Here is a 26,483-nt window from a genome sequence, read left to right as displayed (position 1 = left end):
TTTTTTTTTAAAAAGTGGCTTGGGGGAATGTGATGGTTGGCAAGTGGCATTAGTGGCATGATGCAGGCCGCAGCAGTAGCCGTACAGAACATGATAGTAGTTAGGCAGACAGACAGCAACAGTGGCAAGATGGGGCACCGCCTGCGAAACAAGGTCTATTCATCCGGAATCAGCCAAGTTGTTAGAAAATGTTGGTATTGATGCAGTAATCATGTATGTATGCTGCTATGTGTTTTGGGTCATTATCCGGTTGGAGGATCCAGGACCTGCAAATGAGAAGCATTCTAAAACTGGGCAGCACATTTCGCTCCAGAATGCCTTGATAGTCTTGATATTTCATTGTACCCTTCACAGTTTCAAGGCACCCTGTGTCAGAAGTGGCAAGGTAGACCCAAAACATACCCAAGCGTCCTCCATGTTTCACAGCAGGTACAATATTCTTTTCTTTGTATGCTTCATTTTTGCATCTGTGAACCTAGAGCTGATGTGACTAGCCAAAGAGCTCCAGTTTTGCCTCATCTGTCCTAGAAGCTTTGTGGCTTGTCAATATGCATTTTGGTAAATTTTTGTCTTGCTTTTTTATGATTTGCTTTCAACAGTGGTTTCCTCCTCATCCGTATTCCATTAGGTCCACTTTGGCTAAGACAGCAACAGATGGTGTGATCTGACACTGATGTACCTAGACCTTGGAGTTCACCTCTAATTTGTTTGAAAGTTGATCTGTGTTCTTTAGGTACCATTTATATTATCCATCTCTTCAATTTGTCATAATCTTGCGGCTATGTCCAGGGAGGTTGGCTACAGTTCCGTAGACCTTAAAGAAGTCCCGCAAAAAATGTTACTGACTTTCCAAATAACACAGTATCTTATGTGTGGACAGGAAGTCAGTTTCTCTATGCAATCTATGGGAGCCTCAATGTCAGTCTCATAAGAATGAATAGAGAAGTAACAGACTTCCTGTCCTGTGTCAGTTGGAGTTCAGAGAGTTGGCCACATGACATCACTTTCTAGCAGGTCAGAAAATATTGCCGGGAGTTCTACTTTAAACTTCTGAACAATATGTGCAACTGTACGAACAGGGACATCAAGCTGTTTGGAGATGTTCTTATAGCCTTTACCTTTAACACGTTTGTCTATAATATTCTTTCTAATCTCCTGAGACAACTCTCTTCTTAGCTTTCTTTGTTCCATGTTCAGTGTGGTACACATCATACAAAATAGCACAGTGATGACTTTTCACCCTTTAAATAGGCAGACTGACTGGTTAAAAGTTTGAAGACACCTCTGATGCTAATTACAGGACACACCTTAGTTTAACATGTCCCTATGGTCAAATTATTTTCAATCTTTTCTAGGGGTACCATCATTTTTGTCCAGGCTTGTTTCTTTAAAGATGACCTTTCACTTGTAAAAATTATGTGAACTAAGTATGCTGCCATGTAGAGCGGCGCCCGGGGATCTCACTGCACTTACTATTATCCCCGGGCGCCACTCCGTTCTCCCGTTATGCCCTCCGGTACCTTTGCTCCTTAAGTTATAGTAGGCGGGTCTTCCCTTGTCCTATGGGCATCTCCTTCTCCTCGGCTGCAGCGCTGGCCGATCGCAGCGCACAGCTCACAGCTCACAGCTCACAGCTCACAGCCTGGGAGTTTTTTTTCTCCCAGGCTGTGAGCTGTGCGCTGCGATTGGCCTGCGCTACAGCCTAGGAGAAGGAGACGCCCACAAGACAAGGGAAGACCCGCCTACTATAACTTAAGGAGCAAAGGTACCGGAGGGCATAACGGGAGAACAGAGCGGCGCCCGGGGATAATAGTAAGTGCAGTGAGATCCCCGGGCGCCGCTCTATATGACAGCATACTTAGTTCACATAGTTTTTACAAGTGAAAGGTCCTCTTTAATTTGTTCTTAAAAATGATTCTGTTGAACGATGGAGAAAAAACAGATGCTACCCACATTGTATGCAGGTAGCCTAATGCTAGCCAGTGCAAGCCAGGGGCTTATAAACCCACAGCAGTCAAAGGCTGGGTTCCCATCAGCATTGTGAACTCTGGCAGTTTGTTCCAGACTGCCGGAGTTAACAGGATCTGTCATTCACCACTAGACCCATAGACTATCATGGGGTCTGGTGGTGATGTGGCCGCTTTTGCGGTGATGTGCCGGCATTCAGCCAGACAAAAAATGCATGCTGCAGCATTTGTTTTTCAGGCCGACAGCCAGCAATCATGTTGGAGCAGCTGGCCGGGTTATTGCCGGAGCTGACAATGTAGAGCGGAGCAATGGCGTAAAAAAAGAACTTTAAAAATTACCGGAATTCCTGCTTTATGCTTATTCTCCACTAAAAAATTAATAAAAAACTATCATAAAGTAGCCCAAAATGATACAAATAAAATCCACAAGTTGTCACGCAAAAATCAAGCCCTTTTAATTTATATCAAAATAGAAAAAAGTCCCTAAATATAAACAAAATAACAAATGGGTGCAAAAATTACACATGAAAAAAATTGGTACGCGGCGGCACCTGAGAGTATAACCGGTTGTCCTACCGTAACCCAGGTGTCATCCGGTCATTGTGGAAGTTCAGAAGATGTTCGTTGTACTGAAGTGGTAGGCATCGGACATGGATGATGGAGGGCTCTAAGTCCCTATTTCACCCTAGGATAGGGATACTGATTTGTCCCTGGTGTCCTTACCACGGAGCACTCGTCCTAAAAAGAACGACCCCGTCCGGAACCTTACCCTTACACTACTTGGCCCTGTTGTGCCCTAGTGCAGCTAATCCCTACATGCATGTTTCATGTACAAATCATCAGGGGAACTGTTGTGCAGTCGAGCAGGGCATGAATCACCTGGAATGTTACTCCAAGTTGATTCTAACATTCACACTGGTCGATTTTACTCATGGATCCAGACATTAAAGACAAAATTCATGACTACCCACAAATAACATTTAGGAAGGGAAACAGCCTCAAAGATCTGCTGGTACACAGCCAATACAATCCACCTCCAAGGGGACACAATGCAGACTTCAACACACGCTCTAGCAGGCAGCTGTTCTAAATCCACTCCTATGGACGTCTCCTGCAGCGTCTTGGTACCAACCGAAAACTTCAATATACGGCACCAATTCCTTCACAAGACAAAGAGACACATAGCGCAATACCCAAGTGGTAAAAGTAAGTATCCAATTTATTGTACTTACAAAGTCCATGTGATAAAAGACATTTCATAAAATCACACCCGACCCGGGTTTCGCCTTAGGCTTTGTCAGGGGCTGAGGAACTGAATTCCCTCAGACTCAGACTCAGTGTTAAATATCCTTCCTAAATTGCTCTAGGAGGGAATTCAGTTCCTCAACCCCTGACGAAGCCTAAGGCGAAACCCGGGTTGGGTGTGATTTTATGAAATGTCTTTTATCACATGGACTTTGTAAGTACAATAAATTGGATACTTACTTTTACCACTTGGGTATTGCGCTATGTGTCTCTTTGTCTTGTGAAGGAATTGGTGCCGTATATTGAAGTTTTCGGTTGGTATCAAGACGCTGCAGGAGACGTCCATAGGAGTGGATTTATAACAGCTGCCTGCTAGAGCGTGTGTTGAAGTCTGCATTGTGTCTATTACTGCTGGTATCAGCGCGGTCCCTGCAACTACTTGTGGATTTGACTGTTTTAAGGAGACTGAACCTACTCCTGGATAAGGGTTCCGCTGCTTATTTGTGACTGTGCATCTAGCCCCCCTTTTTTTTCCATCTCCAAGGGGAAATACATGGCTAGATCGTAAGCCCTAGGGTTGCTTTGGATGTAGTGGCTGTGTTACCTGCGGCACCATGCAGACAGGCAAAACATTCAGGAGTGCTAATCCAAAGAGATCCTTTACAATTAAGGATTTTGTTAATTGGAGAACGCAAGGCATTATTTACAAATTAACATCTCATGTGTGGATGTCTTTCTCCAACTAGTTACATCAGAATTGGGGGAAGTAGCGTCTCGCAGGGTGTCAGGCAATTTATCCAGTAACGAACGGGAAGCCGTCTCCTCTTTAAAAAATTAACATACAGTGACAATTAAACCATCCGATAAGGGTGGGAACACTGTTATTATGAATACTGAGGACTACTGCAGAATGTGCCGACAACTCTTGAATGACAAACAGAACTATGGAACACTTCCCACAAACCCTACTGTTCCCTACTTGGCAGAATTGCGTGACATCTTGCTAGAGGTGAAAACTAATAGGATTATCTCGGACACAGAATTAGATTTTTTGTATCCAAAATTTCCAGTGGCTTCTACCTTCTATGGGTTACCTAAAATTCACAAAGGTACAAATCCCCTAAAAGGACGACCTATCGTCTCAGGAGTGGGAAGTATCTCTCAAAATTTACCGTCATACATACGGGACAGTATGGATCTTCTAAAAAGAATAAATGGTATCACATTGGACCACCAGTCTGTCCTCGCAAGTATCGACGTGGAGGCACTCTATTCGTCTATTCCACACGAGGCAGGCCTCCAGGCAGTCAGCTATTACCTAGGGATGAGGGGCAGACAATCTAGGGAACATAACCATTTTGTCCTAGAACTTTTGAGATACATCCTCACTCATAACTTTTTTCTTTTTGATGGTAAGTGGTACCACCAGCTCAGGGGTACTGCGATGGGATGTTCCTGCTCACCGTCCTACGCAAACTTACTCCTGGGCTGGTGGGAAGCAACTACTGTATCCAGTGATGGGATGTCGTCATGTACCGGGCCTATATCATTGTGGGCCCGGTACATTGATGACATTTTTATCATATGGAAGGTGACCGAACGGGCCTTCTCTACCTTTGTTGAGAGGCTTAATAGCAACAACCCAGGATCACGTTTTACGTATGAGACTAACAACAAGACTCTCCCCTTCCTAGATATTTCAATAAAAAAAAAAGGTATTGATGAACTGAGTACTAGCATTTATCGCAAACCTACTTCCACAAACTCAGTATTGTACTGGAACAGTAGCCACCCCCTACCCTTGAAGGGAGGAATACCGCGTGGCCAATATCTGCGTTTGAGACGCAACTGTTCGGATAAACCCGAGTTTGTGGAACAGGCTGCTATCCTCAGGAGCAGATTTCTCTCCAGGGGATACCCTGACGCAGTTCTAAGACCAGCTTATCAGACAACGCTCGCAGCAACACGTAATTAATTACTGGTACCCAAAATTAAACCTCAAACTGAACAAAAAATCTGACTAATAGGTACATTTGATGAGGCTGCCAACTGTGTTAGGAACATCCTACAGAAACACTGGTCTATTTTACTCATGGATCCAGACATTAAAGACAAGATTCATGACTACCCACAAATAACATTTAGGAAGGGAAACAGCCTAAAAGATCTGCTGGTACACAGCCAGTACAATCCACCTCCAAGGGGAAATACATGGCTAGATCGTAAGCCCTTGGGTTGCTTTAGATGTAGTGGCTGTGTTGCCTGCGGCACCATGCAGACAGAGTGAGGCTTGGAGCACAGCGCGGTGACATGATGGGGGAGGTTCACGCACCCGTGCATGCGCAGTCTGATGGGGGAGGTTTTTAAGGTCCGCAAAAACGGGGTCCGTAGGTCCGTGATCCGTGACCGTTTTTTCATCCGTGGGTCTTCCTTGATTTTTGGAGGATCCACGGACATGAAAAAAAAGTCGTTTTGGTGTCCGCCTGGCCGTGCGGAGCCAAACGGATCCGTCCTGAATTACAATGCAAGTCAATGGGGACGGATCCGTTTGACATTGACACAATATGGTGCAATTTCAAACGGATCCGTCCCCCATTGACTTTCAATGTAAAGTCAGGAGTCCCTATTATACCATCGGATCAGAGTTTTCTCCAATCCTATGGTATATTTTAACTTGAAGCGTCCCCATCACCATGGGAACGCCTCTATGTTAGAATATACTCGTGAAACTCAGATCCGACAGTATATTCAAACACAGAGGCGTTCCCATGGTGATGGGGACGCTTCAAGTTAGAATATACTAAGAACTTTGTACATGACTGCCCCCTGCTGCCTGGCAGCACCCGATCTCTTACAGGGGGCTGTGATCCGCACAATTAACCCATCAGGAGGGAGGGGGGGCCGCACACTGTGCCACCAATGAAAATAATACAATAGAGGGAGGGAGGGGGGGCCGGGGGGGCCGCACTGGCCACCAATGAAATTAAAACTGGGGAGGGAGGGGGGTCTGCCCCCTGCTGCCTGGCAGCCCCTGATCTCTTATAGGGGGCTATGATATGCACAATTAACCCCTCAGGTGCAGCACCTGAGGGGTTAATTGTGCGGATCACAGCCCCCTGTAAGAGATCGGGTGCTGCCAGGTAGCAGGGGGCAGTCATGTGCACAGTTCGTAGTATATTCTAACTAGAAGCGTCCCCATCACTATGGGAACGCCTCTGTGTTAGAATATACTGTCGGATATGAGTTTTCACGAAGTGAGAACTCATCTCTGAAAAAGCTTTTATGCAGACGGATCTTCGGATCCGTCTGTATGAAAGTAACCTACGGCCACGGATCACGGACGCGGATGCCAATCTTGTGTGCATCCGTGTTCTTTCACGGACCCATTGACTTGAATAGGTCCGTGAACCGTTGTCCGTCCAAAAAATAGGACAGGTCCTATTTTTTTGATGGACAGGAAACACGGATCACGGATGCGGCTGCAAAACGGTGCATTTTCAATGTCAATGGGTCCGCGAAAAAAAACTGAAAACGGCACAACGGCCACGGATGCACACAACGGTCGTGTGCATGAGGCCTAAGGGTAAGGTTCCGGATGGGGTCGTTCTTTTTAGGACGAGTGCTCCATGGTTAGGACATCAGGGACAAATCAGTATCCCTATCCTAGGGTGAAATAGGGATTTAGAGCCCTCCATCATCCATGTCCGGTGCCTACCACTAAGAATTTCTTTTCAGTACGACGAACATCTTCTGAACATCCACAACGACCGGATGACACCTGGGTTACGGTAGGACAACCGGTTATACTCTCAGGTGCCGCCGTGTACCAATTTTTTTCATGTGTAATTTTTGCACCCATTTGTTATTTTGTTTATATTTAGGGACTTTTTTCTATCTTGATATCAATTAAAAGTTACGTTTTAATAAGATCACCATTTCAACCTTCGGCTATATTTGATATAACTTTTTGGTGACCCAATATTTGAATATCTAGAAGCTTTTCTCTTTTCAAAAATCAAGCCCTCACACAGCTCCGTTCCATTTAAAAAAGTGAGCTAAGCTGCAATACCAGGCACAACCCATGGGCAGACAAAACCTTTTCTGAGAAAAAGCATTGCTTTTTTGTAATCCTAGACAACCACTTGTAATGTTTTCATATAACTAAGTTAATGGTGATGGCTACTGAGCTGTGTATGCAACATTGTTAATGTCAGTTTTATATGATGTTGGGGGGGAGGGATGGCGCTAGGTTCAAGGCGGCCAGGATGTTGCGCCCAATATCGGTGACCACGTTGCCCAGTTGGAGCAGGATGTTTGCTGTTTGATGTACTTGAGCAACTGCTCGCCGGTGTGACTACTCTTTCCTAGGCTGATAAGCTCCAACATGGCGTGGCAATGCTTGACTTGACACATGTGATAGGAAGGATAGGTAATGTGAGCGACACTGTGACCTGCTGCTGTTGGGGACAGGATACTGTCCATGGAGAAGGAGGTGGAGGAGGCAGCTGCCTCCCCACTGCCGGAAAAAACATTAACCCAGTGGGCCGTGAAAGACATGTACCGTCCCTGCCCGTAACAGCTGTTTCAGGTGTCCACCGTGGAGTGCAGCTTGATGCACAGTGAGAATCACAAGGAGTGGCGCGCATCTCTGACATGTGAGTACAAGGCTCTGCTTTATTGGTACTACAGCGACTGGATCACCAGTAATGTGGCCAAGTGGGGTTTCAGCTTGCAGACAAGCTAATTGCTGGCTTAGAAAAGTTTTTTCATGGCCAAACGTTCTGTTGTAGATGTCTCATAATGGAGCCAAGGACAATGAGTAGAAGAAGAAGGTGATGATGATGATGACAAAGATACCATACTGCTTGGGCATGCGAGTTGGCTGCTACATAGAGGACCAGGAAAAGAAGGACAGACTTGTTCTGATTGGGAATGCTGGCCAGTTGTATTTTCATAAAGGATCTGGTGATGCTGCTTCATGTGCTGCAATAGATCTCTAGGGGGAAAATCACCTACTCGGCGGTGTGTCAGTTTTTTTCACAGCACCAGAGGAGGTGAACATGGCCATATGTCGCATCTGCGGGAAGAAGGTTAAGCATGGCCAGGGTGCCAATATTGGCACTACGGCCCTGCATCAATATATGCAGCGTCACCATACAGTGGCCTCGGAGAACCGTGGCTCCGATGTGGTGGTCCAGCCTGCCGCAGCAACCGCTACATCACCCAGTGGCACACACCCAGTTTCAGCCAGTCAAGGCTCCACCACCTCAGCCGAAGTGAGCTGTCTGTCAATCCCATTTTCTGCTGGTCCAGATGCTCCTGCTCCTACTCCTCGTCAGTCATTCCGTTAGCAATCGACCCCCAACGATTGCCAAGAGACAACAGTATACATGCATGCATCCAACAGCGCAGAAGCTGAACATGCTCCTGTACAAGTTGCTTGTGCTTCAGTCCTTCCCTTTCCAAGTGGTGGACTCTACAACTTTCAGAGAACTGAGGGCTTGTGCCGAACCGAGGTGGAGAGTCCCAAGCCGTCATTTCTTTGCAAAAAAGCAGTACCAGCCCTGCACACACATGTAGAACAGAAGGTGGGCCAGTCCTTGAGCCTGTCGGTGTCTGCCAAAGTGCACGGCAGCTCCGACGTGTGGAGCTGTAACTACGGTCAGGGACAATACATGTCCTTTATGGCCCACTGGAATGTGGTTCCTGCACAGCCACACCAGCAACGTGGACAGGTGACGCGGCTTTCTCCTCCACAATGCCACGCCGTTGGTCCTCCGACAATGTCCGCCTCTGCCTCCTCCTCCTCCACCATGTCCTCAGCCTCCACTGCAGGGACAAGTCACAGTGCCCCTCCAGCATACCACATGTGCAGGGCTTGGCGGTGTCACGCTGTTCTGAACCTGGTTTGCCTTGGCGAATGGAGTCACACAGGGGAGGAACTGCTCAGTGTGATGTACCAAGAAACCGAATCCTGGCTTTCTCCCTGACAACTCAAAATCGGAACCATGGTGACTGACAACGGGAATAACATTTTGTCTGCACTGCGTCAAGGAAGGCTGAGCCATGCACCCTGCATGGCACACATGTTCATTCTGGTTGTCAAGCAGTTCCTGAAGTCTTCCACCCATTTGCAAGACATCCTAAGAAATGGCCAGGAAACTGCATGCACTTCAGCCACTCGTATACCGCAAAGCACACCCTCCTTGAGTTGCAGTGGCAGAACGGCATCCCCCAACATAGGCTCATCTGTGACGTTTCCACCCATTGGAATTCCACCCTCCATATGTTGGACCGACTATACGAACAGATAAAGGCCATCAACGATTTCTTGATGATGCAAGCGGATAGGAGTACTCCCCTGTGTAACTTCGATGTCAGCCACTGGCAACTCATGCGTGACACCTGCCGTTCGCTCAGGCCCTTTGAGGATGCCACATTATTTATCAGTCGCCAGGACTAAGGGATGAACTTTGTCATTCCACTGCTTCATGTCCTGGAACAGATGGTGGTAACAATGGCTTGCCAGGGGACAGGAGACGTGGCGCCTAGATCTCACGGCCACATGAGCCCTGTGGAGGCTGAACTGGAGGAGAGGGAGGAGGACATTGGAGCATAGGCAATGTGTAGCCAAATGGGTGGTCAGCTGACAGGACAGGAGGAGCAGGAGCAGCCAGAGGAGCTATAGGACGATGAGGAAGACGAGACAGAGGACCTGGACACACTGTGGCAGTAAGCAGTGGAGATGGAGACAGGGAGTCCCTCCGAGTCACTTGCACAAATGGCCCGATGCATGCTCACTTGCTTGCGTAGTGACAGCTGAATTGTCACTATTCGGCAGAGGGATGACTTCTGGCTCTCCACCTTGTTGGACCCTCGCTACCGGTCCAGAATGGGGGCCTTTTTCCCACCCACCGAGAGGGAGGACAAACTAAACTACTACAGACATCCTATGTAGTCAGTTGGCCGCTGCCTATTGGCCCCATCGTCCATCCTCTTGCAGGTCTGACCGGGGAGGCCCTCTGCGCTCACGTTCCACTGCCATGGCTGCTGGGGAGGGGTGGCATGAGCAGTACCAGCTCCATCAGCAGCAGCCTGAGTCTAGAGTCGCTAATGAGTAGCTTTCTTCACCCGCATAGTGAATAAACTACTCACCAGCAGCAGCAGGTAGACCTGGAGCAGTACCTGAACCAGCAGGTGGTGGCATACTTGGACAGCACCCTGCCACCCCACATTGAATAAGCGCTGGACTCCTGGATAGCCAAACTGGATTTGTGGCCACAACTAGCAGTTTGCGCTAGAAAAGCTGTCCTGCCCGGCCAGTAGTGTGGTATCAGAGCATGTGTTTACTGCGGTGGGGGCCATAGTTACCCCAAGGAGAACTCGCCTGTCCACCCAAAATGTGGAGAGACTGACCTTTGTCAAGATGAATCAGGCGTGGATCAGCCAAGATTTCAAACCACCAATTCCTGATGCATCAGACTAGATCATCCATGGCTCCTTATTTCACCCACCTTCATTAGCAGGTACTGATATTGCCACCCACCGCCCCACTCTGTTACAGAGTCACTTTCTGGTCTCCTGATTCAACTGTTACTGCCATCTCCATACTATGTCACCTTGCCACTCTGTGGGATCCTGCAGCTGCTGCTGGCATCTACACACTAAGTTACCTTTCCACTCTGTGGTCTCCTCATGCTGCTGCCATATCCACACTATGTCACCTTGCCACTCTGTGGCCTCATCATACTGCTGCCATCTACAGACTCTATCATTGTGCCACTTGGTGGCCTTCTCATGATTCTGCTGCTGCATCCGCCAGCTCCAGACTATTGTGCCACTCGGTGGATTTCTTCTGATGCCGCCACCTCCAGACTCGGTCATTGTGCCACTCAGTGGCCTCCTCATACTGCTGGCAACTCCAGACTCTGTCATTGTGCCACTCAGTGGCCTCCTCATACTGCTTCCACCTCCAGACACTGTCATTGGGCCACCCTGTGGTCTCCTCATGCTGCTTACACCTCACCACTATTTCATAGGTCCACTCTGTGGACTTCTCCTGCTGTTCCCACCATCCCCACTTCATGACTGGTCTACTATTTTTGCTTTCGGCCTGGCTGACATCATCATTTATTTGACCCTTCTTCTGATCTGTCAGAAGAAAGGAAAAATGAGACGCACAACAGATCCTGTCTGTGTAGCAGCTGTAAGGCCTGTATGGTCCCACCAGAATTGGCTTATGATTTGGTAGCCAAAAGCAGGAGTGGGTACAAAACACTGAAGACATCCAAATATTCCATTCACTTGTCATCTATGTTTTAGATCCACTCCTGTTTTTGTCAGTTTTGGCGAATTTAAGTATACTTTATTATCATTTTAATCAAGTTTTGGTTCAATTTAATAATAAATATTTAATAAATTTTACTAATAAAAATTACATGTTGCCTAAGACAGGAGAGAATCAACGAGTTTTCTGTTTATTCAACGACGTGGTTTTGCGATGGAGAAAGCATGCCAAGAAAACAATTCCTCTCCACCTGGAGACGAATCCTGTCAAGATTGCTGCAAGTGCGGTATTGGCTGTTCATCGACCAAGATACTTCTGGGGGAAACCTGCCTGGCATGAACAGGCCTCCAGTGGCTACAGACAATGAAAAGACAAAGCTTCAAGATAGCTTGGAGCCCGGAAGAGTCGCTAAATTAGTCAAGATTCAAACCAACCAACCAGGCCCCGGTCTCTTTGTCGCGGGTTCCCAGTCATCATGGAAATGAAAAGGAGGGGCATCCTGTGGTGCACGGAGATGGAGAGGGTCTTCGGATTCCCCCTGAACTATACGGACATCTCAGAAAAGAACCGCTGCTCTCGACAGCAGCTCCTTGGAAAGTCATGGAGCGTCCCGGTCCTCCATCATCTATTCGCCCCGCTGAAGGATTATTTTGAAAGTGTGTAGAAGACACACAGGGCCCTCACGCTGCAGATTTATCATGGAGACATCGGATTTTACAGTATAACATTATTATTTTGCACAAAATTATTTCGTTGGTTGTTACGATACAAAATGTCAGTTAAATATATCATATAGGAGACACACACAGTGATATTTGAGAAGTGAAATGAAGTTTATTGGATTTACAGAAAGTGTGCTATAATTGTTTAAACAAAATTAGGCAGGTGCATAAATTTGGGCACTGTTGTCATTTTATTGATTCCAAAACCCTTAGAACTAATTATTGGAACTCAAATTGGCTTGGTAAGCTCAGTGACCCCTGACCTACATACACAGGTGAATCCAATTATGAGAAAGAGTATTTAAGGGGGTCAATTGTAAGTTTCCCTCCTCTTTTAATTTTCTCTGAAGAGTAGCAACATGGGGGTCTCAAAACAACTCTCAAATGACCTGAAGACAAAGATTGTTCACCATCATGGTTTAGGGGAAGGATACAGAAAGCTGTCTCAGAGATTTCAGCTGTCTGTTTCCACAGTTAGGAACATATTGAGGAAATGGAAGACCTCAAGGCTCAGTTCAAGTTAAGGCTCTAAGTGGCAGACCAAGAAAAATCGCAGATAGACAGAAACGACGAATGGTGAGAACAGTCAGAGTCAACCCATAGACCAGCACCAAAGACCTACAACATCATCTTGCTGCAGATGGAGTCACTGTGCATCGTTCAACCATTCGGTGCACTTTACACAAGGAGATGCTGTATGCGAGTGATGCAGAGGAAGCCTTTTCTCCGCCCACAGCACAAAAAGTGCCGCTTGAGGTGGGCTAAAGCACATTTGGACAAGCCAGCTTCATTTTGGAATAAGGTGCTGTGGACTGATGAAACTAAAATTTAGTTATTTTGCCATAACAAGGGGCGTTATGCCTGGAGGAAAAAGAACACAGCATTCCAAGAAAAACACCTGCTACCTACAGTAAAATATGGTGGTGGTTCCATCATGCTGTGGTGCTGTGTGGCCAGTGCACGGACTGGGAATCTTGTCAAAGTTGAGGGACGCATGGATTCCACTCAGTATCAGCAGATTCTGGAGACCAATGTCCAGGAATCAGTGACAAAGCTGAAGCTGCGCCGGGGCTGGATCTTTCAACAAGACAACGACCCTAAACACTGCTCAAAATCCACTAAGGCATTTATGCAGAGGAACAAGTACAACGTTCTGGAATGGCCATCTCAGTCCCCAGACCTGAATATAATTGAAAATCTGTGGTGTGACTTAAAGAATGCTGTCCATGCTCGGAAGCCATCAAACCTGAATGAACTAAAGATGTTTTGTAAAGAGGAATGCTCCAAAATACCTTCAACCAGAATCCAGACTCTCATTGGAACCTACAGGAAGCGTTTAGAGGCTGTAATTTCTGCAAAAGGAGGATCTACTAAATATTGATTTCATTTCTTTTTTGTGGTGCCCAAATTTATGCACCTGACTAATTTTGTTTAAACAATTATAGCACACTTTCTGTAAATCCAATAAACTTAATTTCACTTCTCAAATATCACTGTGTGTGTCTCCTATATGATATATTTAACTGACATTTTTTATCGTAACAACCAACGATTTATACAGGAAAATCATGACGATTAACAAGGTTGCCCAAACTTTTGCATCCCACTGTATGTTACTGCACTGCTGAACGGCAATTAGGCCCTAATTTTTTTTCCACTTTTCCACTACACAAAAGGCTTTTCAACATATACGTGCAATGATTAACGGCAAATATATTTTTACTAATACATGGCAAACAGGGCTTTAGAATATATAACTGCACCACTGAACGGCAATTAGGCACTAATTTTTTTCCACTTTTCCACTACACAAAAAGCCTTTTCAACATATACAGTAAGTAAGAAAAAGGCAGCAGTCGAGGCTCACCTGGTCACGGTCTGAAATGGAGGCACGGATAATCGCCAGGAACTCAGCGATAATGGAAATATAAGAAAAGGGAAATCCAGCTTCCAGACGACCATATAAATGCTTTAATGAAAAAACGTGCTAAAATCCGGACATGTACACCAGGTGTACATGTCCGGATTTTAGCACGTTTTTCATTAAAGCATTTATATGGTCGTCTGGAAGCTGGATTTCCCTTTTTATTATATACAGTAAGTGCAACGCTGAACAGCGAATATTTTTATTTTGCCAATAATACACAGCAAACAGGGCTTTAGAATATATAACTGCACCGCTGAACAGCAATTAGGCCCTAATTTTTTCCCACTTTTCCACGACACAAAAGGCTTTTCAACGTATAAGTGCAATGCTGAACGACGAATATATTTTTATTTTCCCACTAATACACGACAAAAAGGGCTTTACAACAAATAATTGCACCGCTGAACGGCAAATATATATTTTTTGGTGCCACTAATACACGGCAAAAAGGGCTTTGCGACATATAACTGCACCACACAAGAGCAAATAAGACATACTGTAGAAATATTTCCTTGTAATAAACCCTGTTAATGGCTGTATCAAACAGCACTTGCAAGAACGGTTTGCTGGAATGACAGAGCTATATAATGTCAATTTGGATCCCCAGTCAGTGCAGCAAGGTGTAATAGGATTGTTCCTCTTACCCACTCTGTAACCTCCCCTACTGAACCTTGTTCTACATAAATGATGTGGAAGGATTCCTATCCTTTCCCTGCACTTATAACTCGTTTTTTTACCACAATCAAGTCTTTCCTATCAGTGTCCCTAGCACCTTCAGACATCTCTCCCTGCACTAAGTATGCTGGTAAATGGCAGAATCTTAAATGGCTGACGCTATTTATAGGGCTGTGACATCACAGGGCTGGCTGGCTGCTGATTAGCTGCATGCATGGCATTATGGGTGATCCCGCCTTCCCAGAGTTCCTTTCTCCATGTCCTCACATGTGCAGCAGCCATTTTAGGAAAAAATGCAATTCGTTACCATGAAGCGTGAGGAAATTCAGCTTCGGTGCGAATCAAATTTTTCTTGAAATTCGGATCAAATTCCACTTTGTCAGCTTTGATTCGCTCATCTCTAATGACAAACATCTTGGCAGAACCTGGCAGTCTCCATTATAAGTCATCTGGGTCCATCAGGCACTGGTGGTATATGTTGTGCGATGGATCTGGCATAGCTTTGTGAATTCCCCAAATTAAATACACGACCTACATTTTGTAGCCTAATCTTGCCACTTTCAAGACACCACCCAAAACATGGAGAAAAGTCTTGTCAAACGCTTGTTAGAGTTTTCTTCTGAAGATAAGTTTATTGGTAGAATTAACATTTCAGGAATTAACAAACAATCATAATAATTTTATCTAATTATGCTTGCTAAGATGTATTATTATACTAAATTATATTACAATTTGAAAAATGTCAATGAAGTAATTACCGGTAATTCCATTCCATATTTCATTTAGCCTGACTTTGTAATTTGTTGGAAGCTGCTCAGTGGCTAGGACTGTAGCCTTGCATTACTGGGTTTCTGGTTTTGAATCCTATCAAAGATAATATTTGAAAGAAATATATACATTGTACCTCTGTTTCTGTGGCTTTCAGGGAAACCATCAGCAATTTCCAAGCCTCTTAAAGTAAAATTTTTACTGCCCTAGTGCCCTGTGTATGCAGGTTGGTTTCCTAGGTGTAGATACTAAATCCATCACAAAACTCATCCATCTTGCTCGACATGTCAATCCCTGACTGGTGCTGGAAGAAGTTCAAACAGTAGAGGAAACTATGGGGTTAAGAATCTATTACTGGTTGACTGTTTGTTGGGAAGGGAACAAAGGTGTTAAAGGGGTTGTCCAACCCCTAATTGAAAATTACTAAATAGCTGGAATGTGTGTACCCTAAAAAAGAAACACATTTACCTCTTCAAAGCAGCTTTGTTTCAGCAACGATGGTTTCCTCCCTGCTGCCTCTGGTCCTCTGTAGTGTGACTTCTCATCCATCATCAGTAGCATCTCTGCAGCCAATCACTGTTCTAAGTGGCCTAATGCTTCGTGGGGAGAGGTCACTGCTGAGGCCAGGGAATGGTTGGAGTGGTGCACGTAAGGTTGGATGAGAGCAGGGCCGATCCTAGGGTCACAGGCGCCTGGGTGCAGAAATATTTCTGGCGCCCCCACATGGGCGTGGTTATCTTACTAACTCCTCCCCTTTACAATGTTTCTATGGCAACAACTTCAGCCCCAACTTCAGCCCCACGAATCGGCGGCTCGGCTTAAAAAAAAAAAAAAGTAAAAAAAAAAAAAGTCCCGGCGGCTCGCTCGGCCAGGGCCGGACTGGGGATAAAAACCAGCCCTGGAAAAAGTTGCACACCAGCCCCACAGCATTGCGTCATTATTTACTTGTTTATAATAGGAGAAAGCATTCATTTTAAAACACGTGTGTGAACACGAATATGAACTTTGCCCCACGATAGCTCTTTTGTAGAACCCCCATAAAAACTTACAGTTACTTGACTTGGCCCTTGGGGATCTCGGACGCCACTTCAACACTTTGGCCGGGGGCTCGGCGGAGCTGATGTTGTGCTTTAACCTAATGAGAAAGATTTCATAATAAGGATTTGGAGAAAGGGCAGAGGGATAGCAGAGCAGGGAGAGGCTGGTGCTGCTACTAGGGGGTCATACCATGGGGGAGTAATAAAGCCCACCATAATGCCCCCCCCAGTAGTAATAATTCTCCTTATAATATGCAAAACATTTGTAATGCCCCCAGTTGAGCTAATGTTCCCATAATGTGCCAATATAAAATACCCCTTCTCAGTGCCCCCGTAGATGACCCCCATAGTGCCCCCCCCCTTCCCCATAGTACCCACCATAATGTGTCCCAGTATAAAATGCCCCTATACAGAGCCCCCATATAAAATATCTTCTTTTTTAGCCTCAGTAGATGCCCCTATAGTGCCCCCCAATAATCTGCAGTAAGATGTGCCCCCATAGATGCCCCCAATCATGTGCCAGTAATAAGAGCCCCCCCACCATCATGTGCCAGTAGCCAGAGCCCCCCCATATCATGTCAGTAGCCAGAGCCCCCCCATATCATGTGTCAGTAGCCAGAGCCCCCCATATCATGTGCCAGTAGCCAGAGTGCCCCCAATCATGTGCCAGAAATAAGAGCCCCCCCACCATCATGTGCCAGTAGCCAGAGCCCCCCATATCATATGCCAGTAGCCAGAGCCCCCCCATATCATGAGCCAGTAGCCCCCCTTATGTGCCAGTAGCCCCCCTATGTGCCAGTAGCCCTCCTTATCATGTGCCAGTAGCCCCCCTTATCATGTGCCAGTAGCCCCCTTATCATGTGCCAGTAGCCCCCTTATCATGTGCCAGTAGCCCCCCTTATCATGTGCCAGTAGCCCCCCATATCATGTGCCAGTAGCCAGAGCCCCCCCCCTTATCATGTGCCAGTAGCCAGAGCCCCCCCCCCATATCATGTGCCAGTAGCCAGATCCCCCCCATTATCATGTGCCAGTAGCCAGAGTGCCCCCATATCATGTGCCAGTAGCCAGAGTGCCCCCATATCATGTGCCAGTAGCCCCCCATATCATGTGCCAGTAGCCCCCCTTATCATGTGCCAGCCCAGTAGTCCCCCCTTATCATGTGCCAGCCCAGTAGTCCCCCCTTATCATGTGCCAGCCCAGTTGTCCCCCCTTATCATGTGCCAGCCCAGTAGCCCCCCTTATCATGTGCCAGCCCAGCCCAGTAGTCCCCCCTTATGTGCCAGCCCAGTAGCCCCCCTTATGTGCCAGCCCAGTAGCCCCCCTTATCATGTGCCAGCCCAGTATTGTACCTATATAAAAAATAAAAAAAAATAATACACTTATACTTACCTCCAGCAATGCGATGCGATGCAGGCCGCCTCTTCCGTCTGTGTCCCTCGCTATACGGCTCAGGCGACGCGATGACGTCATCGCGCCGCCTGCACCGGCCTCTGATAGGCTGCCAGCACTAAGCCGGCAGCCTATCAGAGGAACAGGAGGGGACACACCTCTCCCTCCTCTGCCGCAGCACAGGCATCTGTATTGCCGTCCTGAGGACGGCAATACAGATGACTATGGAGATGAGCGCTTCCGCAATGGAGGCGCTCATCTCCTGCTCTGCCCTGCCGCCGGCCGCGGCCGCCCCCACTTGTCACCAGGGCCGCGGCCTTGCGGCACTCAGGCTTGCTGGCCCACCGGAAATTTCCCGCTATCCCGGCAGGCAGGGCCGATCCTACACGGGGTGCAGTGGGTGTAGGATCGGCCCTGCCTGCCGGGATAGCGGGAAATTTCCGGCGCTGTCATCCGAAAGGCGCCGAGCGCAGGGCCGGACTGGCCTGCCGGGATAGCGGGAAATTTCCCGGTGGGCCGGCAAGCCTGAGTGCCGCAAGGCCGCGGCCCTGGTGACAAGTGGGGGCGGCCGCGGCCGGCGGCAGGGCAGAGCAGGAGATGAGCGCCTCCATTGCGGAAGCGCTCATCTCCATAGTCATCTGTATTGCCGTCCTCAGGACGGCAATACAGATGCCTGTGCTGCGGCAGAGGAGGGAGAGGTGTGTCCCCTCCTGTTCCTCTGATAGGCTGCCGGCTTAGTGCTGGCAGCCTATCAGAGGCCGGTGCAGGCGGCGCGATGACGTCATCGCGTCGCCTGAGCCGTATAGCGAGGGACACAGACGGAAGAGGCGGCCTGCATCGCATCGCATTGCTGGAGGTAAGTATAAGTGTATTATTTTTTTTTTTTTTTTTATATAGGTACAATACTGGGCTGGCACATGATAAGGGGGGCTACTGGGCTGGCACATAAGGGGGGCTACTGGGCTGGCACATAAGGGGGGACTACTGGGCTGGGCTGGCACATGATAAGGGGGGCTACTGGGCTGGCACATGATAAGGGGGGACTACTGGGCTGGCACATGATAAGGGGGGACTACTGGGCTGGCACATGATAAGAGGGGACTACTGGGCTGGCACATGATAAGGGGGGCTACTGGCACATGATATGGGGGGCTACTGGCACATGATATGGGGGCACTCTGGCTACTGGCACATGATATGGGGGCACTCTGGCTACTGGCACATGATAATGGGGGGGATCTGGCTACTGGCACATGATATGGGGGGGGGGCTCTGGCTACTGGCACATGATAAGGGGGGGGGGCTCTGGCTACTGGCACATGATATGGGGGGCTACTGGCACATGATAAGGGGGGCTACTGGCACATGATAAGGGGGCTACTGGCACATGATAAGGGGGCTACTGGCACATGATAAGGGGGGCTACTGGCACATGATAAGGAGGGCTACTGGCACATAGGGGGGCTACTGGCACATAAGGGGGGCTACTGGCACATGATATGGGGGGCTCTGGCTACTGGCATATGATATGGGGGGCTCTGGCTACTGGCACATGATGGTGGGGGGGCTCTTATTTCTGGCACATGATTGGGGGCACTCTGGCTACTGGCACATGATATGGGGGGCTCTGGCTACTGACACATGATATGGGGGGGCTCTGGCTACTGACATGATATGGGGGGGCTCTGGCTACTGGCACATGATGGTGGGGGGGCTCTTATTACTGGCACATGATTGGGGGCATCTATGGGGGGCACATCTTACTGCAGATTATTGGGGGGCACTATAGGGGCATCTACTGAGGCTAAAAAAGAAGATATTTTATATGGGGGCTCTGTATAGGGGCATTTTATACTGGGACACATTATGGTGGGTACTATGGGGAAGGGGGGGCACTATGGGGGTCATCTACGGGGGCACTGAGAAGGGGTATTTTATATTGGCACATTATGGGAACATTAGCTCAACTGGGGGCATTACAAATGTTTTGCATATTATAAGGAGAATTATTACTACTGGGGGGGCATTATGGTGGGCTTTATTACTCCCCCATGGTATGACCCCCTAGTAGCAGCACCAGCCTCTCCCTGCTCTGCTATCCCTCTGCCCTTTCTCCAAATCCTTATTATGAAATCTTTCTCATTAGGTTAAAGCACAACATCAGCTCCGCCGAGCCCCCGGCCAAAGTGTTGAAGTGGCGTCCGAGATCCCCAAGGGCCAAGTCAAGTAACTGTAAGTTTTTATGGGGGTTCTACAAAAGAGCTATCGTGGGGCAAAGTTCATATTCGTGTTTACACACGTGTTTTAAAATGAATGCTTTCTCCTATTATAAACAAGTAAATAATGACGCAATGCTGTGGGGCTGGTATGCAACTTTTTCCAGGGCTGGTTTTTATCCCCAGTCCGGCCCTGGCCGAGCGAGCCGCCGGGACTTTTTTTTTTTTTGACTTTTTTTTTTTTTTTAAGCCGAGCCGCCGATTCGTGGGCTGAAGTTGGGGGCTGAAGTTGTTGCCATAGAAACATTGTAAAGGGGAAGAGTTAGTAAGATAACCACGCCCATGTGGGGGCGCCAGAAATATTTCTGCACCCAGGCGCCTGTGACCCTAGGATCGGCCCTGCCGGCAGGCCAGTCCGGCCCTGCGCTCGGCGCCTTTCAGGTGACAGCGCTGGGGTGCGGGGCACCCACTGCACCCCGTGTAGGATCGGCCCTGGATGAGAGTTCACAAATCCGGTCAACAGGGGACCATAAGCAGAAGTGACCGAACTATCCGAGCTGGAAAAGGTGTTCTTGTAGCAATACAGGATGTACTATCCTGCTAGGGACCCTGGGGGTTTTCTCTGGGTACTTAGGTTTCCTTCCCTACAAGAAACTGATGTGAGTGATGACAATCTCTGTACAGCACCAAGGAGTATGTTAACAGTGCCACAATATAAACATTAGGAAATAAATAAAGGGTCACGTAATGCAGTTATATATTCATCCAACACCAACTGATTCCTGAGATTGGGATCTTTATAAATGGCAATTTAACACAAAAGCTGACTCAGCTCACAAAACTGTGCGTGACAAGTATTCTTAAAATCAATGAGATGATCTAATATGTAATATATGAGAGATGACGCCTCTTCTGTATAGTGATAAAGTGCAGTAATCTGTGTATCCTTTTTATGCATTAGTGGTTAAATGTGTCTGAGAATTTCTTAAAGGTATTTTTCCATCATTTTTTAAGTTTATTTGAGGTCCCACCACATGTTACTTTTCACTTTGTATTGTACTGATATATTTGTCACTTTCATCATTGCTTTGGCAGATTACCAACCCGTCTCTTACTAAATAAGCTCTTCCATTAGTATCAGATCAATTCTGTTGTTCATGTTTCTATCAGGGCTCCTCCAAGTCGACCTTTTGGAATGATTCTAATGACTTTCTGTTTATTTCCAGTGCTATTCGCTGTGCTTAGTATTACATTTTCTAGAGATGTTGTGGTCAGTTTATTGCTGCAAATTACTCTACTGTTTGAGAACTGATACAACAGTTAGTAAATTTACTGTCATTTATTTTTAAACATCTGTTATGTCGGAAATAAAACATTTATTAGAAGTCAATATTTTACTTAAAAATTACAATACTTAGCACACGGAGAGCCCATAAAGAATACAATTGCAGGTGAAAACACAGAGAAAGGGATAACCCAATGAAAGAATCAGAAGAGGTCCTTATATTCTTGTACACATCATTAGCAGCCAACAAAGCATCATGTGGGGCAAACTTTATTGACAGTCCCAGTGTCCAACCTGTAGGAAACAGATGCCTTAGCAAAGTCAAGACTTCACTTCTTTCCATGCTGATTTTAGTCTATAGAGTGGATGCAAGGTACAGAAGAAGTCATGCTGCCTTCTTCAGAATAACATCATGTCATAAAATCATTGATCATTATCTTAAGATGGTCATACACCTTCAATACCTGTGAGACAAATGCTCATTCGGCCAACAGCTCTTGGCTGCCCTAAACACATATGCATTTGGTCTGGCTGAGCATGCATCTATACTCAAAGGGAAAGGGGAGCAAGCTGCTGCCAGATGCAATCTGTTGAGGGTGAGTGGGCACAACCCCATATGCATTAGGTGGTAGGCCAGTCATGTCAAAATCAGTGGGTGTAGCTCACATTAATGTTTATGGCCACCTTTAACATAATGGGGCAGATTTACTACTCCTATAGATGGTATAAGTTTAGACAAGTGTCTAGACCTGCACCAGATTTATCACACTGGATTCAGGTGGATGATAAATGTGGTGCAGGGATGGACACTTTTGTCTAATTTCACTCCAACTATTGGTTGGCTTAGTTGTAAACAGAATTTTACCCCAGAATTGTGGCACAATTTTTGCTTAAGTAGACTACACTTCCTTCTACTAAGCCATGCCTCATTTCCTGTAAACTATGCCCCTTGTTGGGCTAGTCAGAAAGAATTTCTCTAAAGCTAGATGTGGGAAATGATGCCACGTTTTGGTGCAATTTTACTAAAAAATCTAGGTCCACTGATATTAGTAAATGTGGGTCAATGTTTTATAGGCCTAAACTCTTTTAAACCCCCAAATGACTGAACAGGCTTTCTAGTGGTCTACTAGATTGTGGAAAATCTAGTAGACCATGCCTGCAGTAATCTGTTGTTTCTCAGCTGCATTTACAAACTGTGCATGAGGCACTCAGTATATGTTTTCATCAAAATGCATAGGCCCAGTCAACACATCAAGGTGGCCTCTATTGAGTGGGTCCCTACTCTAAATTGTTGCAGCACCACATGGTAACCACTGCTGCCATATCTGCAGGCGGCGAGACCCATCATCACAACAACACCTCTGCTGTCAGGCTAAGGGCCCATTCACGCAACCATATATTTGAGTCCTCATTCGTTCCGCAATTTTATGGAATGGATGCAGACCCATTAATTTCAATGGGGTCACAAAAGATGCGGACAGCACGCTGTGGCCCTGCAAAAAGCTAGAACATGTCCTATTTATTTTTGTCCACAATTGCTTTATCACCATTTAGGGGCATTTGTTTTGACTAGGCTTTAATTTCTGTCTTTCCTGGTAAGATTTAACAGTAAGTCACTATGGTTACATGGATTTAAAAGTTACTTAGTATATTGCTACTGTGAAATACTGTACAGCTGGCCATAATATTAGATTTTTGTCCAGTGAGAAACCTAATGTCTATGGCACTTGGTAAGCAGTCACTTGATGAAGGTACATGTTAAAGGGGTTGTGCAGTGATTTATATTGATGTGCTATCCTCAAGATAGGTCATCAATATCTGATGAGGGTCCGACATCCGACACCCCCACTGATCAGCTGTTTGAAGAGGAGGTGGCACTCCATGAAAGTGTTGCTTCCTCTTCATTATACTGCACTTTGTTCTGTAAACGCAGTGTAATGACGAATACTTGCTCTATTTACTTGAATGGAGTGAGTACTTAATTACACTATGCCGCCGCTCTACAGGAGATGATGTGTAGTGTAATGACCAGGAAGTGGAACTCATACGGAGCTTCGTCTCCTCTTCAAACAGCTGATACCCTGCACCCCCGCTGATCAGATAATAATGACCTATCCTGATGATATATAAATCGCTGCAGAACCCCTTTAAGTCATGAGTGGCTTCTAGTTTTTGAGAGAGTGATCCGTTACTAATTGCCTTCTGAGGACTATGACCAGTTTAAGGGTCTATTCATACTTCCGCAGTATTTTGCGGATCCGCGCCGGCACCCCAATAGAAATGCCTATTCTTGTCCGCAGCTGCGGAGGAATGCTGGATGTAGAGTGCTATCACATTTGTATTTTCCGTAAGAATAGGACATGTTCTATTTTTTTGCGGAGCCGCGTACTAGAAGTTCGGGGCTGCGGACCAGAAATGCGGATGTGGACAGCACACTGCTGTCCACATCCTTTCCGTCACCATTGAAAATCAATGGGTCCGCACCCATTCCGCATAATTGCGTAATGGATCCGAACCCAAAGTGTGGACATGTGAATGGACCCTTATGCTGTGCTGTTTTTGGGGTGGTTCTTGATACCATTTTGTGTCAATTTTTGAGACTTAAAAAAAGCATTATACTGAAATAAATAAAAAAAAACACTAATGCGGGGTAATGTTTTTAGCTTATAAGTTACACAGTTACATATTGCAGTTACATAGGTTGAAATAAGACACAGGTCCATCAAGTTCAACCTCTCTCAAAATGTTTAAAATGAGAAGTAGTTCTAGATGAGTTTGTGATATTCTATAATCAAGGATAGATACACATAAGTTACTGTATATTGACAAAGCCGAGATAGTTCATCAAGGTTGGAATGTAAGAATAGAGATGATAAAGCTATAGAATTTGCATGCCAATCTACCATAGAAAGAGATATAATATAAGCATACATCAAATGGGAAAGTTACTTTCTTACTTAGTTACTTACGTAGTAATAGAAATATAGGCGCTTATTTTTTTATTTTATTTTTTTGTGTAAATTGCAATTTTTCTGTGTTTTACTTGTAAGTCACATTTATCAATAGTCTGTGCTTTTTGCTCCTGCTAAGTATAAAGTATAATAAAAGCAAACGTAACATAATATATCTTGTCATTTGAGGCGCCATGTTTTTTTTGTATTTGTTAATACAAACTGGCACATGATTTATTGTTTCCAAGGACTGCTCAAAGGATTGGACCAGGGTACATTCATTACGTGGAGGAAAGGTATTTTAGACATCAATTTTGGGGAGGGTTCTTTACAGTTAGTTAACCGATGGAATGCCCTTTCTCAGTGATGGCTAACCTCCGGCACTCTAGCTGTGGTGAAACTACGACTCTCAACATGCTCCATTCATTTCTGTGGAATTCTGAGAATAGCCAAGCAAGTGTACATCTTGGGAGTCGTAGTTTTACCACAGCTGTAATGCCGAAGGTTAGCCATCACAGGCCTATCTCATAGTGAATGGCATGTATGGTTAAAATATGACGGATTGTACTCGATGGACCTGTGCCTTTTGTCAACCTGTGTATCTATAGTATGTAACTAGAAAATTCTTATGTTTGTGGGCCTTACGACGTCTTATAGTATTTGTAGATTGAGTTACTATTGAGATAGGCATGCCAGCTATTTTTGAATAATTTGTCCTGCTTAAATAAGCAGGTAAAACATCAATGAAGGGAGGCAGATATTAAGAGGTGTTACATATGCATTTTAGTTTGTCTTGTTAAGATATTTTGAAATACACAATGGGAAAGATTAGAGGTCAATTATGCAAAAAAGACCTCTAGGCTAAATATAATGTGCAGGAATAACCTGCGATAACTACAAACTCAACATATTTCTGCCACTCGGCTTGAAACTAAAATGCAGTTACTAAAAGGCAGTGCATATTACTGTAAGCAAATGTTTTCATGACATGAATTGTTTAAGAGCCTACAAGACCAGGCAATGTTTTCTCATTGTTCTAGGAAATGAGCCAGGTATAAATAAGTTAAGATTTGGTTAACATCCAGGGTTTGAGATTTTTTCTAGAAAAGTTTACTTAATGAGAAAATGATTTTGATGTCTACTAGTCCAGACTCACACTTCTGTCTTTTGCTTTATATATTTTTTTCAGCTCTGCAACTGATCTAAATTGAAAAAAATAATGACAAATTGACATAATCACTAGTTAGATCATTGTCTGGAGTGCAGTTTTCCAAATGTTTAACGAAACTCCTATGGACTTTTTGACAACCGCGAACCTGGGGACTAAGGGTGACGGGAGGTGGGAGGGTGGGAGAAGGAGGGTTTGGGTTTTCCCCTTTTTTGGGTTGTTTACATAAAATCTTTTTGAAAATCAATAAAAAAGATTTAATTTAAAAAAAAAACTCTGTCTCTGGGGTCACCCTGTAAGAAATACAGATATTTAGAAATAAATGAATTATATTGCATTATATTATATTATTGCCTTATATTGCATTATATTTGTGTGAAATTGACACTGGTCTGTGAGTGCATGTCTGAAGGACATACACCTCATTAGTACAGGGTGGCCCACGAAAAAATCTGTCTTAGTTGTCCATAGCAACCAATCCGAGCTCAGCTTTCGGTTCCTACAGGGCTCTGGAAAAATGAAAGCTGAGATCTGATTGGTTGCTATGGACAACTAAGACAGATTTACTATTAAGCAGATTTATTTGGAGATATTGGAGGCGGGCTACTTTTTTGTGGTCCACCCCGTATGTATTTAGCTCCTTTGTCTTACTCTGATTCTCATAGATAAAGGTCTAGGAGTAGCCTGTATGTAAGTAAGGCTGGTATTAGAACAGCAGATGCAACTGACGATTGTCAGGAAGGAAGCGTTCCTTCCCGGCAATCACCTGCTTGTCAGTAGAGGAGACTGCTGCTATTACATGCAGAGATCCCCTCTACAGTATGGGGAGGAGTGATCGCTAATGCC

The 26,483-nt window shown here is 45.7% G+C and overlaps 1 long non-coding RNA gene across 1 annotated transcript; it reads right to left on the bottom strand.

Annotated features, from left to right (window-relative positions):
* Window positions 1-8,174: 8,174 nt before the first annotated feature.
* LOC121002150 lies at window positions 8,175-11,279 on the bottom strand. Its single transcript, XR_005779233.1, has 3 exons — window positions 11,267-11,279; window positions 10,755-10,961; window positions 8,175-8,186 (listed from the first exon to the last, which is right to left on the bottom strand). It is a non-coding gene; the product is annotated as an uncharacterized LOC121002150 (long non-coding RNA).
* Window positions 11,280-26,483: the final 15,204 nt, after the last annotated feature.

The sequence above is a fragment of the Bufo bufo genome, chromosome 5 (genome assembly GCF_905171765.1).
Source record: "Bufo bufo chromosome 5, aBufBuf1.1, whole genome shotgun sequence".
NCBI classification, from domain to species: Eukaryota; Metazoa; Chordata; class Amphibia; order Anura; family Bufonidae; genus Bufo; species Bufo bufo.
Note: the sequence above shows the minus strand (reverse complement) of the source record. Positions and strands in the feature narration are given on the sequence as shown.